Source organism: Cynocephalus volans, chromosome 7, assembly GCF_027409185.1.
Source record: "Cynocephalus volans isolate mCynVol1 chromosome 7, mCynVol1.pri, whole genome shotgun sequence".
In the NCBI taxonomy this organism is placed as follows: Eukaryota; Metazoa; Chordata; class Mammalia; order Dermoptera; family Cynocephalidae; genus Cynocephalus; species Cynocephalus volans.
Window position 1 is genome coordinate 105249259 of NC_084466.1, and position 16459 is coordinate 105265717.

The 16459-nt window shown below is 39.8% G+C and overlaps 1 protein-coding gene and 1 pseudogene across 3 annotated transcripts in view; one reads left to right on the forward strand and one right to left on the reverse strand.

The window, feature by feature from the left end:
- Positions 1 to 5233, reverse strand: part of LOC134382412 (small ribosomal subunit protein uS10-like) — a 67047-nt pseudogene extending 61814 nt beyond the window's left edge.
- Positions 1 to 16459, forward strand: part of JMJD1C (jumonji domain containing 1C) — a 330011-nt gene that overhangs the window by 226478 nt on the left and 87074 nt on the right. The gene's annotated exons all lie outside the window — the stretch shown is intronic.

Here is a 16459-nt window from a genome sequence, read left to right on the forward strand (position 1 = left end):
TTATTTCTTTGTGTTGGTCACATTCAAAATCCTTTCCTATTTGGAAAAATACAGTACGTTATTGTTTACTGTAGTTACCCTACAGTGCTCTGGAACACTAAAACTTATTCCTCCTATCTTGTTGTAATTTTGTATTCATTAACCAACCTCTCCCTAACCCCCTCCCCGCTCTCTTTCCCAGCCTCTAGGAACCACTTTTGTACCCTGTACTATTGTGAGATCAACTTTTTTAGCTTCCATACATGAGTGAAAATATGTGGAATTTATCTTTCACCTGACTTATTTCACTTAACATAATGTCCTCCAGGCTTATCAATGTTGCCTAGAATGACAGGATTTTATTCTTTTTTTGTGGACGAATAGTATTTCATTATGTATATATATACTACATTTTCTTTATCCATTTATTTGCTAATGGACACATGTTGATTTCATATCTTGGCTGTTGTGAATAGTGCTGCAATAAACATGAGAGTGCAGATATCTCTTCAAGGTACTGATTTCCTTTCCTTTGGATATATATTCAGCAATGGGATTGTTGGATCATATTGTAGTTTTATTTTTAGAAGGAACTGCTATACTATTTTCCATAATGGCAGTACTAATTTACATTTCCACCAACTTTTCTCTGCATTCTCACCAGCATTTATTATTTTTTGTCTTCTTGATAAAACCTGTTCTAATTGGGGTGAAATGATATCTCATTGTGGTTCTGATTTGCATTTTCCTGATTGACTTGTGATATTGAGCATTTTTTCATATACCTGTTGGCCAATTATATGTCTTCTTTTGAGAGATAAAGTCTGTTAAAAAGAATGAAAGGGTGAGATATGAGGTTGATTAACACACTCAGAATAGGGTGCAACCTTCCCTGCTGATAGTGTGACTGTGGGGACCAGAGTTGGATATAAGCATGGGGACTCAGGAGAGAGAACGAGCCTAGAATCAATACCTGCTTACTCTTGCAGGAGTAAAAAAGAGCATGGCCACAAGTATAATTCATCAAATACTTGCTGAGAAGCCATTTATTTCATTTATTTCTTAGAGGACACATGAGGCCATAATGTGTATCATCAATGAGTGGCAGTTTTAGGGATGACATAGTCATCAATTTGTAGGTGACGTGATCTGAACTTTATGAATAATTAAGATTTATTTGGTGTTTCCATGTGTTCTCCTTCTATCTGTTCTCTTATATTCCTTGTCTCCTGTGTAGCATAGATTGCTTGCTATCTATTCTAACCATGTCTTAGGAGTTTCATCCATCCTATTTGTTTTTATTGTTCTCTAGAATAGAATTGGTTATTAGCCAAAAATAAAACAAACACACATTTAAAGCTCTTGATTATCTCATATGTCTTCTAGCCAAAAAGAAAATTCTTCTTTAACAATGAGTTTAGCTACTGATACCCTCCCTGAAACTCTTGCTTTCAAATATGATATAAGGGACTGGCCAGTTAGCTCACTTAGGAGAGCACGGTGCTGGTAACACCAAAGTCATGGATTCAGATCCCTGTACCAGCCAGCTGTCCAGAACAACCCACAAAAAACCCAAATATGATTTGCAGTTTTAAAACAAATTATTTTTTTGAATCAAAGCCCTGACAGTTTTGAAAGTGTTCCTGTAACTTCTCATACACACTATCCTATGTAAGTAAATACCTTCTGCTTGAATGCTTTCTTCCTGAGAAATTGCTACATTATAAGGCAGTATATCTCGTTACTAGGCAGCTAAAATCATTATAAAGCTTTTCTTAACATTGAGCCAAAATTTAGCTATCCATAATTTGCATATATTGGCCCTAGTTTATTTTCCAGGAACTGTTTCCTAAATTTTTGGGATGAGAAACTCCTTTGAAAGTCTCCTCTTTTTTTGGGTTGCTGGCCAGTAAGGGGGATAGGAGCCCTTAACCTTGGTGTTTATAATACCATGCTCTAACCAATTGTGAAAATCTGATAGAAGCTATTTACTAAACCTTTTCTGGGGGGGCGGAAATGCACATATGCATAAATTTTTGCAAATAATTACAGGGTGTTTCTAGATTCCTTGAAGGCTTAAAACAAAACAAAAAATTCAGGTTCAGATACTCTGCTCTAAAACATGATATATACAATTTTTCCAGCATGTTAATGTATAATGAAGGCCTTAGAGTAAACATTCCTAGTGATTTTAATATGACCTATAATCAGGTCATAACGCGACTTGATCATAGATGGACCTTCAATATCCAGATCACTTGGATTTTGTTTATATTCTAATGTCTAATGTCTTTCTGAATGGGATGCATTTAGTTTTCATTTGAAATGATCTTAATGTATTGGTACTATTACTTCACATATTTGGGAAACTCAGCAACAGCAGCTTTAACTTTTTTACCATACATTCTGGTAAAAATGTACATTACATTTAATGTAAATTACATTTACATTTCTGTCTTTTACTGAGTTTCTGGTTAGCTTTATCTTTGCATCATCCAAAATCTCTGTGACAGTGCTTTAACACATTGTAGATGTTTCTGTGAATATTTGTTGAATGAATAAAACTTGCTAATCCTTTTTGTATCAAAAGCTGCCAAGCAGGTTTTACCACATATTATACTAATGTGTGCGTGTAAGGGTGGGGTGAGAGAGTATTTGTTGCACTATACTTAAGTAGTAGCTTTTTGGAACCTAAATAGATTTAACATTTACTCTGGTTAAATTTTACTGTACAAGAGCAGTTGTTCTTTTTGTTATCTAGATAGATGCTAGAGAAAACAAAATATTGATAATTTTTACTTTTAGGCATATAAATACCAAGCACAGTAGGTAGCATATCATAGGTGCTTCAGAAATGTTTGCTAACCAAATGAATAGATGTTTGCTAACTAAATGAATAATTAATGGCCATGAACTTGCAGTTACTTTAATTATTCATTTAATTAGCATTTAGTATTTTGAGAGTTTGATTTGCTACTACTGAAAGAGCTTTATAGTTTGTATTTCAAAATTAGTAAATTGAGTATGTTCTTCCAAAGAGGAGCATCTTAAAATTATGGGGGGTTTTTTTGGGGGTTTTTTTTGAGCTGTGGCTGGCAGGGGGATCCAAACCCTTGACCTTGGTACTATAACAATAGCTCTAATCAACTGAGCTAACCGGCCAGCCCCCTTAAATTATAAATTTATATATACTTTGTTAATCTCAAAGTAGGATGCTTAACCTTAGTCTCAAAATAAAAGATTAAGATATTGGAGGCCTTATGTGAAGCAAAATAAGTATGACGAAGAAAGACAGGTAAGTACTGTATGATCTCCCTTGTATATGGAATCTAAAAAAAGTTAAACTCGGGCCGGCCCGTGGCTCACTCGGGAGAGTGCGGTGCTGATAACACCAAGGCTGTGGGTTCGGATCCCATATAGGGATGGCCGGTTAGCTCATTGGGTGAGCGTGGTGCTGACAACACCAAATCAAGGGTTAAGATCCCCTTACCGGTCATCTTTAAAAAAAAAAAAAAAAAAAAAAAGTTAAACTCATAAAAACAAAGTAGAATGGTGGTTGCCAGTGGCTGGGGGTTGGGGGAAATGGGTAGATGTTGGTCACAGGGTACAAACTTTCTCTTAATATGATGCGTTCTGGAAATTTCATGTACTGTTGCAGAATGGACTTGACAGGGAAGCAGTCGGCACTCAGAGGATTGGAGAGTCAGGTATTTTATGGTGCTGGTGGGCCCAGACGAGCTAGCACTCCAACATCTGAGCTTAGGTTTTACAGAGTTTATATAGGCAGACTCTTCCAGTTTTTCTTAAGTTTCAGTTTTGCAGCATTCATGTGGCTAATGCACTAGTACGTTTTGTTTTCTCATAATTCATGTGGTCAGGGCAGCAGCTAATGCCATAAGCAGGCATGGTTACCAAAGCAGGAATGTGAGCAATTGATTAACAGTGGGGCTAATGCAATAAGCAAGTACTATTTCAAAGGCAAAATAGAATATTGAAAGAGTTGATTTTAATTTCTCCTAACATTTCCCCCCTTTAATGCTTTCTCTAAATATTGTAGTAAGCATCATCTCCAGAATCTTTGTTGTTTACAGGCATATAAGCATATTCTTGATGGCAAGGCCATCTGTAATTTGATTGACCCCATACGAGTCAAAACGAACCTGACAAGGCAATTTAAAATACATGGGCCAAACAGGAGGGCCAAGAATAACATAAACAGTGGACCGACTAGAGGCAAAAGCCAGGATAGCCAGCTCCACGTGTCTGTCCATGAGAACCAAGACTTTTCTAATTCCTCCCTTCTTTTGGCCAGGCGCTCTCTTAGCCGATGAACCATGTTTCTCACTATTCCTGATTTGTTGGCATAAAAGCAGCATTCTTCATTAAGGAAGAGGCAGAGTCCTCCTTTCTCTGCGGTAAGTCTAATCCTTGCCTGTTCTGGAGGACCACTTCTGCCCAGGAGTCTAGCTGGTCTTGTAATGCTGCCAGGGAGGTGGCTACTTGTTCCATGTCATTGGAGAAATCTTTAGATAATTTGTGATAGAAAGTCATGGAGGAGGCTATTCCTCCTACCCCTGTGCCCATCCCAGCAGTTATTCCCAGGCCGATTAAGAAAGGAATGACTTGGATTGCCCTTTTTGTTCTAGTATGTGCTCTTAGGGGCACCATAAGGGATTGATTCCCAAGGACAATATCTGCCTGGGGGGTGATGGAGGCTAACGTGCAGGCTGTTGTCCAGTCAGCAGGGAGACACTGGTAGGCATAATTCCTGCACACAAAAAAGAAACCTTTGGGGTTTACACCAAGGTCCAGTAGCCAAGGAAAAGTTAAAATCTTGTATATTGGTGATAATGGCACATTGTTCTTTTGTCAGGTTACCCACTTGAACTGTTTTCCCATGGCTGTGAATGCACTGAGTGGCATGTCGACACCTGTCAACCTATGCTCTCGTGTTGGGTAAAATTGACTCTGGTTTCCCTTAGAGTTATTAAAGCCACTTACTGGAATGGCAATATGCTGGGATTTCTCGGGCAAACAGATCCAACAATCCCTTGGTAGAGCAGGATTGGTGATGATCAGCAGGGCATCTCTGGAATTGGACCTTGAGCAGGTCAGAGGGGTCAGCCTTCATGGATTGCGAGGTGGCATCATCTCTGGGAGCTACTTGTTTGACCAGTGTGTGATGGATCCAGGGAATTAAACCTGCAACCTCAACTGCAGTAGGGGTAGTTAGTACAACTATGTGTCGCCCCATCCAGATTGGCTTTAAGGGAGACTTTTTCCACTCTTTTAGCCATACTGTGCCACTGGGTTGGAATTGGTGCACTCAATTTCCTAAGGGAATGGGAGCTCATTCTAAAACTGTCTTGGTTATCTGTTGGAAAGTCCTGGCCAGTAGCTGTAAGTGATGTGATATTTCTGTCTCTCCCAACTGGTGGGGATCCTCCTACAGTCTAGCTATAAGCAGGGGTGGTCTCTTATACATGATCTCAAAAGGGGAATAATCGGTTGGCTCCAACATACACTGAACCCATAACAAAGCAAAGGGAAACACGTCTATCCAGGGTAGACTGTTTTCTGGCAAAGCTTGGCTAACGTGGTCTTTAAGGTCTGGATCATGTGTTCTTCTTTCCCTGAGCTCTGTGGCCGATATGCTTTGTGGAGCTTCCATTGTATCCCAGCATTTTGGCTAGTCCTTGACTGACCTCTGCAAGGAATGCTGACCCATTTTCTGACCCGATAGTCAGAGGGAGTCTGTATCTGGGGACAGTTTCCCTTAAAAGGGCCTTTGTGACCTCCTGGACTTGCTCAGAGTCCATGGAAGTGCCTTAGTCCATCTGGTGAATGTACATATTATTACTAACAAGTATTTGTAGACCCTGTAGGACTTTACTTCGGTGAAGTCCACTACCAGGTCCTTGAAGGGCAATGTCCCAACTGACTGGACTCGGGGGCTGCCCAGAGCCCTTGCATAGCATTGTTTTGGATGCAGGTCGGACATTGGGAGCTAACCTAGGCACAGAAGGAAGCCAATCTTGGGATGAAATAGTAGTAACTCAGCCTGGTCTCCAGGGCTGGTTTTCCCCAGTGAGTCAGTTTGTGATACTCCAAGACTAGTCGGAGAGCCAGTCTTTGAGGAATCATTAGTCTGTGGTCTAGAAGCTTCCACCATTCTTCAGGGGTTTTAATTCCACTTTCCTTTTCTGCCCATTGTGTCTCCTCCTTTGTGTACTTTAGTTGCTGTGCCGTCTCTGGCACCAGCATGATTTTGGCAGTGTCATTCAGGCCTTTGAGCAGCTGCTCTCATAGCCATCCGATCGGCCAGCTGGTTTCTTTTACTGATCCCATCAGTGCCTTTTTGATGTCCTTTGCAACATATAACAGCCACTGGGGTGAGCTCCCATACTACTTCGAGGAGCTGGAGAATTTCTTCCTTATTTTTGATTGTCTTTCCTTCTGCTGTTAGTAGGACCCTTTCCTTCCATAGGGCTCCATGGATGTGTAAGGTTGCAAAGCCGTTTTTAGAGTCTGTAAATGTTGACTCATTTTCCTTTTGAGAGTGTGAGTGCTTGGATTAGTGCCCATAGCTTTACTTGCTGTGCTGACCAGCCTTTGGGCAAGGATTTTACCTCTGTAATCTCTTTATGAGTTGTTACTGCATATCTGGCTCTTCATTGTCCTTCCTGAATGTAACTGCTCCCGTCTGTGAACAGTTCCATGTCTGGGTCAGTCAAGGGCAAGTCCATCAAATAGGGCCTGCTGGAGTATATTTCATCCATTAGTTCTTCACAGTTGTGGTCTGGGGAGCTGGACTCAGCAGGTAGGAGAGTGGCTGGGTTCAGAGTCCACACTGTTTCGAGGTCCACCTGGGAGTTTTCACAGAGGTGTTCTTGATAGTGAGTCATCCTGGAGCTGGTCAGCCATTTGTATCCCCAACTGTTCATTAGCATGGTCACCACCACATGTGGGACCTTTACATTGAGATTTTGTTTCAGAGTGAGCTTGTCCACCTCTTGGATTAGGGCAATGGTGGCTGCCAAAGCCCACAGGCAGGATGGTGAGCTAACTGCCATGGTGTCCAGCTGTTTGGGCAAGTAAGCCACCGGCCTCTGCCAGGGCCATATGGTCTGAGTGAGGACCCCTACAGCCACATGATTTCTCTCTTGTACAAAGAGTTTGAAGTCCTAGGTTATATCTGGAATTCCAAGGGCCAGAGCCTGGGTTCACAGAGTTTTGATTTCTAAAAAGGTGTGTTCTTGTTTTGGACCCCACACTAGCGGTTCCTTTTCAGCTCCTTTGATTGCCTCATACAGGGTTTTAGCCTTTTCTGAGTATCCCGGTATCCAGATTTGACAGAAGCCAGCAGCTCCAAGGAACTCTTGGACTTTCTTCCTGATGTCTGGTTGGGGTATAGCACAAATGGCTTGTTTCCTTTCTATTCCCAGTGAGCAATGTCCTTTGGAGATATAGTATCCTACGTTTCTTAACTTTTGTTGACATATTTGGGCTTTTTCCCGGGACATTTTATATCCTAAGTCAGAGAGCAGGCTCAGTAGGGCTCTTGTTCCTTCCCAGCGGTTTTCCTGTGTGGGACTGGCAAGGAGGATTTCTTCAACTTATTGAAGCAGAGTGCAATTCAACCTTTCTCTTGGGAAGGTGGCCAGGTCTGAGGCTAGCACTTCTCCAAAGCGTGTAGGTGAGTTTTTGAACCCTTGTGGCAGTATAGTCCATGTCAGTTTAGCTTTTCTTCCTGTGTGGGGGTTCTCCCATTCAAAGGCAAACAATAGCTGACTTTTGGGTGCCAGTCAGAGGCAGAAGAAAGCATTTTTGAGGTCAAAACGGGAGATCCATGTAGCCTGTGCAAGGAGTAGACTCAGGAGTGTGTAAGGATTTGGTACCATGGGGTGGAGGGTGACCACTGCCTTGTTCACAGCATGCAGGGCCTGGCTTTTTGACCATTAAGAGTGGCGTGTTCCAAGGTGATTGGCATTCTACCAGGATTCCTGCTTCTTGCAACCGGTGGATGTGTTCTTGGGTTCCCAGTTGAGCTTCCTGAGGGACCGGGTATTGTTTTACCCTGACTGGTGGGGTCCCTGGTTTCAGTTCTATAATTGTAGGGGCATAGTTCTTCACTATACCTAGAAGTCCCATTTCTGCCCAAATGGAGGGAAAGTCTGAAAAAGCAGTCTCTTAAGAGGTCCGATGGTCCTTGGTTTGGGTCTTGTTTGGCCTTGGTGTATAGGTGCCATTTCTCTTCCCTGAGCACTGTTACAGCCATTACTAAGGTACTTTGGTTATTTAAAGTCAAACAGGTTGTCTCCCTAGGTATGAAGGTTATTTGTGCTCCTAGTTTTCTCAGCAAATCTCTTCCTAGTAGGGCTACTGGACAGTCGGGCAAATATAGGAATTCATGAGTTACTCTGTGACCTCCAAGGTGACAAGTCCTGGCCCTGCAGAATGGGCTGGTCTGCTTGTATCCCTGTAGCACTAATAACAGTGGCTTTATGGCCTGAGAATGGAGCCACTGGGCTGGTGATTACAGAGTGTTCTGCCCCGGTGTCCATCAAGAAAGTCATAGGATGGCCCCCTACCGTCATTTTGACCATGCGCTCCTGGGGGCCCAGGAACAGGATGCATGGTAGCCCCTAATCTGAGTTCATTCCTGCGAAACCAATGAGGTCCTGGAGCTCTTGGCTTGACAGTTCAGGCTCATACTTTTTCTTTCTGGAGTATGTTTTACCCTGGAGCGTTGATTGGGGTTTATCACCTCTTTTGGGGCATTCATTTTTCCAATGGCCAAGCTCCCTACAGTAAACACAGTGGTTGGACTGTAGGGGTGCTCATCCTTCTCGGTGGGGATTCTTCCTTTTCAGTGCAGAGTTTTGTTCTGGATTGAGTGCTGCTGCAGAGAGTGCCGCCTTCTGCCTTAGGCATTTATCCACTTCCTTTTGGTCCTCCTGGTCCTGATTGACATATACCTTGTTGGCCACCTCCAGGAGCTGCATGGCATTCATCCCAACAAAACCTTCCAGCTTTTGAAGTTTGCAACAGATGTTGGAACAAGACTGGGACAGAAAGGCTGTGTTGACCATTTGTTAATTCTCAGCTGCCTTGGGATCAAATGATGTGTAGACCTGGAAGGTCTCCCGTAGTCTTTCATAAAAATCTGTGGGTGGCTCGTCCAGTTTCTGGGTCATGATGGTTGTTTTGGACATATTAGTTGATTTTCTGTTCTTTGCTCTCAGCCCATGGTGGAAGCATCTCTATATTGGTGGAGTTGATTTCTCCCTTCTTCTTCATTGAAGTCCCAGTTTGGCACAATGTCTGGTGCGGTGTCTCTTGCCCAGTTCTCAGGATCTAGGGTGGCTATGGGTGCCTGCCCTTGTAACTATTGCCTACCTCTTGTCAGAATGCATCACTGTTTCTCAGTACTAAAGAGGGTAAGTAGTAGCTGATGAGTCTTCCCAGATGGTCTGATGGGTGAGGAAAATTGACTCCAGGAGACTGATGGCCTGGGGTTTCTCTGAATATGATGGAGTGTGGTGTTTCCAGTTCAGGAGATCTGTAGTTGTAAAGGTTTGGTAGTAGAAGAGGGGGTGCCCTAGCTGTATGCTGCCATCTGGATTCATCTTCTGTGGTCTTTGGGTCTCCCTGAACCTGTTGGGTGGAGTGGAGTTGCCTTCCCATCAGTTCCAGACTCTCTGGTGACAATGCCAGTGGGGCAGATTGAACCAAATCCAGGGGGCTGTCTGGCTGGGGGTGCCTGGGTCCAAGCATCCCTGATTGAAGAGGGTAAGGTGGAGGCAAGATTTCTTCATCTGGATCTCCTTGCAAAATTGGCTTGGGATTTTGGTCTGATTGGGGCGTTTTCAGCTCGAATAAATGAATCGCTAGAACTTTACATTGTCCTTTGTGGACTCAGAACCAGACCCACGGGGGCATCGCCTGGGCATTTTGGAGCCAAGAGTCTATATACGAGAACTTGTCTGGGTGGCTCGGATCCCCTGTCCCTATCTCATAAACAGCCCTTATGGTAGGCAGGCTCAGTGTTCCTTTTGATGGCCATCCTACATTGAATGCTGGCCATTCCAGTTCACATGGGGTCCTGAGAATGCTCAGGATCATCTTAACCCCACAGTCCCTAGAGTATCCCTTGAAACTTTTTAGCATGCAGTCCAAAATTGTGGATTTAGAGGTGGCCCCTCCCATGGTGGTGGGGATTCTTTGTGCTACCTTTAGGCTGGGGCAGGCCAGCAGGGTTTGTATGTCAGGTACTGCTGACACTCCTCAGAAGTAAAAAAGTTCCCACTTAGCTTGAGAGAAGGGGAGGCTGATCAGGCTCAAGAAGACCAGGTCCCACAATGGTTTGATCTCCAGAGTATGGGGCTGGAGACACTTGGGGAAACCTACAGGCTACTGGCTTAATGAGGGGATATAAAGGGTGGCTCATGAATGCATGATGGAAAGTCAAAGGGCCTCTAACAAAAACCTCTTGGGTGTTTATGTAATGGTAACCAGGCAGCTGTGCAAAGAGAGGCAGCTGGAAAGTTGGCTTGTGGCAAAAGAGACAGTTTGTGAGGGGAACTGGGTCAATGGAGGAAACAAACAGGTTCTGAGGGGGTTGTATCCAAGAGGCCAGTCAACTTGATGCAGTGGAATAGAGTCCTGATCCTCGGTGCAAAAGGGGCAGTGGTCAGGCAGTAGGGTGAGGCAGCTGAGGAGATCTAGTGTGGGGGAGTCAAAATAAGCCTCAGTGACCACTTTGAAGAAGCATTCCCCCAGTTTCTGAGGGCAAAACGGGTGGCCTGACATAGAATGGGCCATCAGGGTCCTTGAGTCCGAAATGTTCAAGAATGTTTTATATAAGCCACTGATTCTCAAACTTTGATAATACATCAGAACTACCCAAAAACTTGTTAAAATACAGATTGTTGGACCCCACCCCAAGAGTTTCTAATTCAGTAAGTCTGGCCTGGAGCCCAGGAGTTTGCATGTTTAATTAGTTCCTCAGTGTTGCTGATGCTGCTGGATGGGGAACTTTTGAGAACCAGTGTTCTAGGCCTTGGCTAAAACCACTCTATTCTTTCAGAATCAAGCTCTGTAAGGAAAGCATACCTTTCAGGAATCTTCACCAATTAATGGCAATAATAAACATAATGAAGTTTAACAAAGCTCAGTCTAGTTCACCACTGTAAGAGAAGAGTAAAGAAAACTCCCTTCTTTCTGGCAAGGGAAGTGGAAAAAAAAAAAAAGTACACAGGCATTTTAAGTCAACCCCATTGACAATCCTTATTCATGAACAATTGCTTCTCTGTTGTGGCATTTTGCTTTTCTTATAAGAGTAGAAAAATGCTTGTATCAGTGACCACTTTAAATGGTTTGATCTCGTTTTTTTACAATAAATTACATAACTTTTTACGTATATTCATATTCACCAAGGCCAAGTAGAATATAGCTCAAAGTTAAAATATAGTTTGACGTAAATGTGACAGGAAGTAGAAAAGATGATCCTGAGAATTCCCAAAATGAGAAAAACTGGTTCTATTAAAAAGCAGAAAAAGCTCAAGTGGTCATTGCAGGGAAGCTTTCAGATCACCAAGGAAAAAGCAACTGTTAGTTACTAAAGCTATAAAACTATTAAATCCACAGGAGTCCTAAAGAAGTTTATTTGCCCAGACTCCTTACAGGCTATCTTGAACTATGAAGGAAACTATGTGCCGGAAAGAAATCTTTATTATGCATGAAGGAACTGATTTGTGAAACTTTCTTTTCTCTACAGAGATAAACTTAGTGCTTCCGGGCATCATTAATGGGCCTCAATTTTTTCTTTCCCCGTTAGCCCTGGAATGTGGTTGGCTCATCCCTTTAGAAAGAGAGGTCTTTGGTGAAACAGAAACTGACCTGAATTAAGAATACCTAGACCTTTAGTGGGGAGGGTCTTTCTTTAAAGAAAGTGTATCAAAATTTTATTCATGGTTATTGACATGAGATTTGTGTCTTTGTTTTCTCTGTACTTTTTTGGAATATAAATTTCAACTGTCCCACAACATGTTAGAAGGTCAGAAAAGTTAATTTTCAAGATTCATTTAAATTGAAGGAAAACACTTTAGTGCCGAAGTGTTTAATTATGTGAAGAAATTCTCTCTTCCATTATAGTCTTATTACTTGGTTGTATATCAGTATTTTGGTATTTTATGGCTGTCAAAATATTGGCATAAGGGCTGGCCAGTTAGCTCACCTGGTTAGAGCACAGTGTTAAAACACCCGGGTCAAAGGTCCGGTTCCCTGTACCAGCCAGCCACACAAAAAAAGAAAAAAGAAAAAACAAACAAAATATTGGCATAAATTATCAATACTTAAAGAAATGTGGCTGAAACTTTAATAACTTTGGTATTACTTTACCGTATTTTGAGTCTAAGTACTACTTAGAATAGGTGACCGTTATTACCTAAATGTATTAAAATTGTGAAGCCCCTTTTTTAGTTGAAATATTCAGCTTTCAGATTGTTGCTGATATCATCAGGGTTTTTAACAAACGAGGAGATAATGGGGAAATAATTGTAGAACCCTGTTGACTTGTACTGCACAGATGTTTACCACATGGAGATGAACAAAACCAGTAAAGAAATAGATGTCTTATTCAAGTTTCTAAGAGTACAAACAATGAAACTATTAGGAAGAATTGGAAAAAATACTTTAATATTAGTTTTAGACTGAAAAAGACCAGGAAATCAGTCATATGCAAACATAATGACATATGTCCTACTCTCAGAGGATGGTATGCTTCATAGGATGCAAGACCAAAGATGGTTTATTTTAATTTAACTTCAATTTCTTTGGTAATTTTTATGTTTTTTACCAATTTAACACATGCTTTGCATTTATGGTTGGTTGATTTAATTATGTAGTATTTCTTATTCCCACAAAACTTCATTTGCATTTGCATCATTAAGAGATAAAGGATTTGTGGATTAGAATAAATCGCACACCACACAAGCTTCCCATGTCGTTTTATTTCTTTCAAGTGAAACAGCCTACTTGATTAACTTAATCTATTTTGAAATGGGAGATGTTACTTTTTACTTTTTATTCTGCCACTTTATGTGAATAACATGTGAACAACATGTGAGTATTCAGCAGTACTTCTTTTCTGCTCAATTATATATGCAAAAGTAGTAGCAATGTTTATGAAAGTTTGGTTTAGGCTTATTTATCTATAATGTGCTCTTAAGCATTAATTAGCTTGAAGAAGACAATATTAGAATCCTAGAATTGGAAATAACCCTTAATATTTTATAAACCACCCCCTGCCAAAGCCAGAAATGAGATCTTTCAGTGACAGACCTGACAAATTTTTACCCAGATTCTTCTTAATTGCTTCTAGTTATAGGAAGCTCACTACTTCATGAGTAAGTCTGTTTGGTTTGGTAAAGTTTAATTAGAATTTTTTTTGTTCTTTGTACTGAGCTACAAATTGGCTTTCCTTAGGGCCGGCCCGTGGCTCACTCGGGAGAGTGCGGTGCTGATAACACCAAGGCCACGGGTTCGGATCCCTATATAAGGATGGCCGGTTGGCTCACTGGGTGAGCGTGGTGCTGACAACACCAGGTCAAGGGTTAAGATCCCCTTACCAGTCATCTTTTGAAAACAAAACAAAACAACAACAACAAAAAAAAAACAAATTGGCCTTCCTTGAAAATTTACTTATAAGGTTTCTTCCTTGTCATAGTTACCTAACCCTATTAATAATTGTAAATAATTATTTTTTGTCTCTCTCTCTTCCTTCAAATAATCTCAATATTTTATGATTTTTAAATATCTTTGACACATCTCAGTTTGTAATTGTTCCTTTGGTGTTATAATGCCTCAAATTGAACAAGATATTCAGAGATTATATGACCAAAGCAAAATCTAACGAGATTTTTTGCCTCCCTTCTTCTTAGTACTTTGTGTGTTTATTAGTAAGTCCAAAATTTTATTTGTCTTCCTCCCCACTTTTCTTTAAAGTACATAACATGTGTTGGCTTAAGTGTCTTCAGACCCTCCAGGATTCTTGCATACAAATTTCTAGGAAGTTAGGGCTCTTTTACATTCTTCTTATGTAGTTAGATTTTTAAAACCTAAATATAGAATATAACCTTTCATCACTAAATTTAGGGGTTATTTCTTACTCCAAATTTTCTTTATCATTTTAAAATCTAAATTTTGATTATGTTTTTCCTAAGAAAAAAATGTTTAATCATTCTGTCATTTGTTAATTTGAAAATAAAGATAGCTTTAAAGTAATAAAGAATATGTGAAACCAAAGCTGAAGGGAGGATAGCATGTCACAAGTTAATGACAATACTATTAATCAGTATTATTTAACCAGCTGTGAATACATCAAGACCTGTTATCCAGTTCATATTTCATTGACTTATCTGTTGCAGATTGTCTTTTTTTAAAAACTAAGAAACGCTTCATGAATTTGCATCTCAGTTTTGTGTGGGACCATACTAATCTCTGTAGGTGCTGCTGAAACGAGCATTGCAGGTTGTCTTGATAAAAGTTATGTTAAAGTCAGTTTCCCCATATCTATCTTAGTTTCAAATCTTACTGATCTGATAACCTTAATTTTTATTAAAAGGCAAATTACTCTCAATGATTATATTTTGCTTTCAGTGATCACCATGTATTTTTTTTGGTTTTCATTATACTAATTATCCATTATTGGGGTTTGGACATGCCACTCCAAAATATGACTATAGAAGACCAAAATATGCCACCCCCAAAATATACTTCTTTGGCGTATTTTGAACGGGTTATTCTGAGAAACCATATACACAGGGGAAGCTCTCCTTTTGTAAAAGAAATTTACATGTTTAAAGGAAATGTACATTAGTAACAGTATTTGTATCAGGAAGAACACTGCTCCAGACAACTTTCATTACCAGAGAGACTTTTTATCTGCATATATGACAACCTTTATTCCCCATGCATTTCTCCCCTCACCCTTCCATAACTTGTATGACCACCACCTCCCAGAAGCCCCAAGCCCCTATTTCTTTCTGTAGCTCAAGATGTTATATAAGCTTCAGTCATCTGACCCTTCTTCAAATTTCATATTTTGTGGAACTCCTGAGCATATGTACATAATTAAATATGTTTTTTCTTCTGTTAGTGTGTCTTATGTCAATTTAATTTATAGCCCAGCCAAGGAACCTAGAAGGGTGGAGGAAAGCCATTTTTCACTGCCCTTACATCATCTTAGAATTTTGTCGAGTTCAGATTCACTAGCATACAGTTTCTAAATTGGCCCTTTTCTCCTTTATAAATGTTAATAGGTGCCTATCTCTAATACCTTGGCAATGCTATAAGTTTTTTCAAAGTCTACAAATAATGGATCTGAACTTTTATCTGCCAATTTAGTATTTTAACTTGTAATTTATTTTAACCTATCTAAACTTGGATTAATTTTTAATTATTTAAGAAAAGCATGAAAATGTTCATATTATTTGTAGTAATAGAAAATGGAAAGTGGCTTAAGCATTTAGCACTAAGAGAATGAACTAATAAATCTCATGTTCATTTACTTAAGTATTCATTAGCTAACTGTTTAAAATGATGGTAATGTAAAAATATGAAAAGCATATTAAGTAAAATGAGCAACTTAAAATTTGTATATACCCCGAAACTTGGTAACAAATATGCTTGTGAACAAAAAGGGCTTAAAGTGCTTTTAAGTAATTAACTGGCTGGGTTAAGGTTAAAAACGGTAGGATTTTTTTACTCATTTCTTTTATTTTTCATTCTTATCCATGTCTTTTGTTTTCTCTCAAATATAATTCTCAAATATAAATTCTCTCAAATATAGTTATGTTACTTGTAAACACACACACACACACAGACACACACACACACACACACACACACACAAATAAATGATATTTCTTGAGGCAAAAAGGATCCTCTACCTATTCTTTAATGTTTAGGTTACTTTTTAACCTCTAGTTTATACTTTCAATATAAAAAATATTGTTTCTTGACAGGAATGACAGTAACAAATAAGCTTTGTTTTTCTTTCAACTATTAGTTTTATCTTTTTCAGTGTTCTTTTCTTAATGTAGCTTTAAAATCCATTTATGTTGAGTTGCATTCTTTTTCTAATTCTTTTTATTCCTCCTTTCTGAAAGGTTTAGACATGTGTCAGTAAAGCAAATTAAAAATATGTTAATTTATTATGTCATTTTTTTTTTCCTTGGTACTTTATGACTGCAGTTTCTTCTAGATGGGTTTCATTTTCCTTCATTTTATAAAAGTTCAAAGTTTAAAGTTTTATTTAGCAGATGGCAAATCACTTTTCTCTCTGCCACCGCATGCCAGCATACATGAAAAACAATATAGTTCTTTCACATCATCTGACAATGTAAAAATTATTCAGCTTTGAATTAGGAAATCCAGGTTCTAGATCCAGGGCTTCCATAAACAAGGTTTTTTGTTT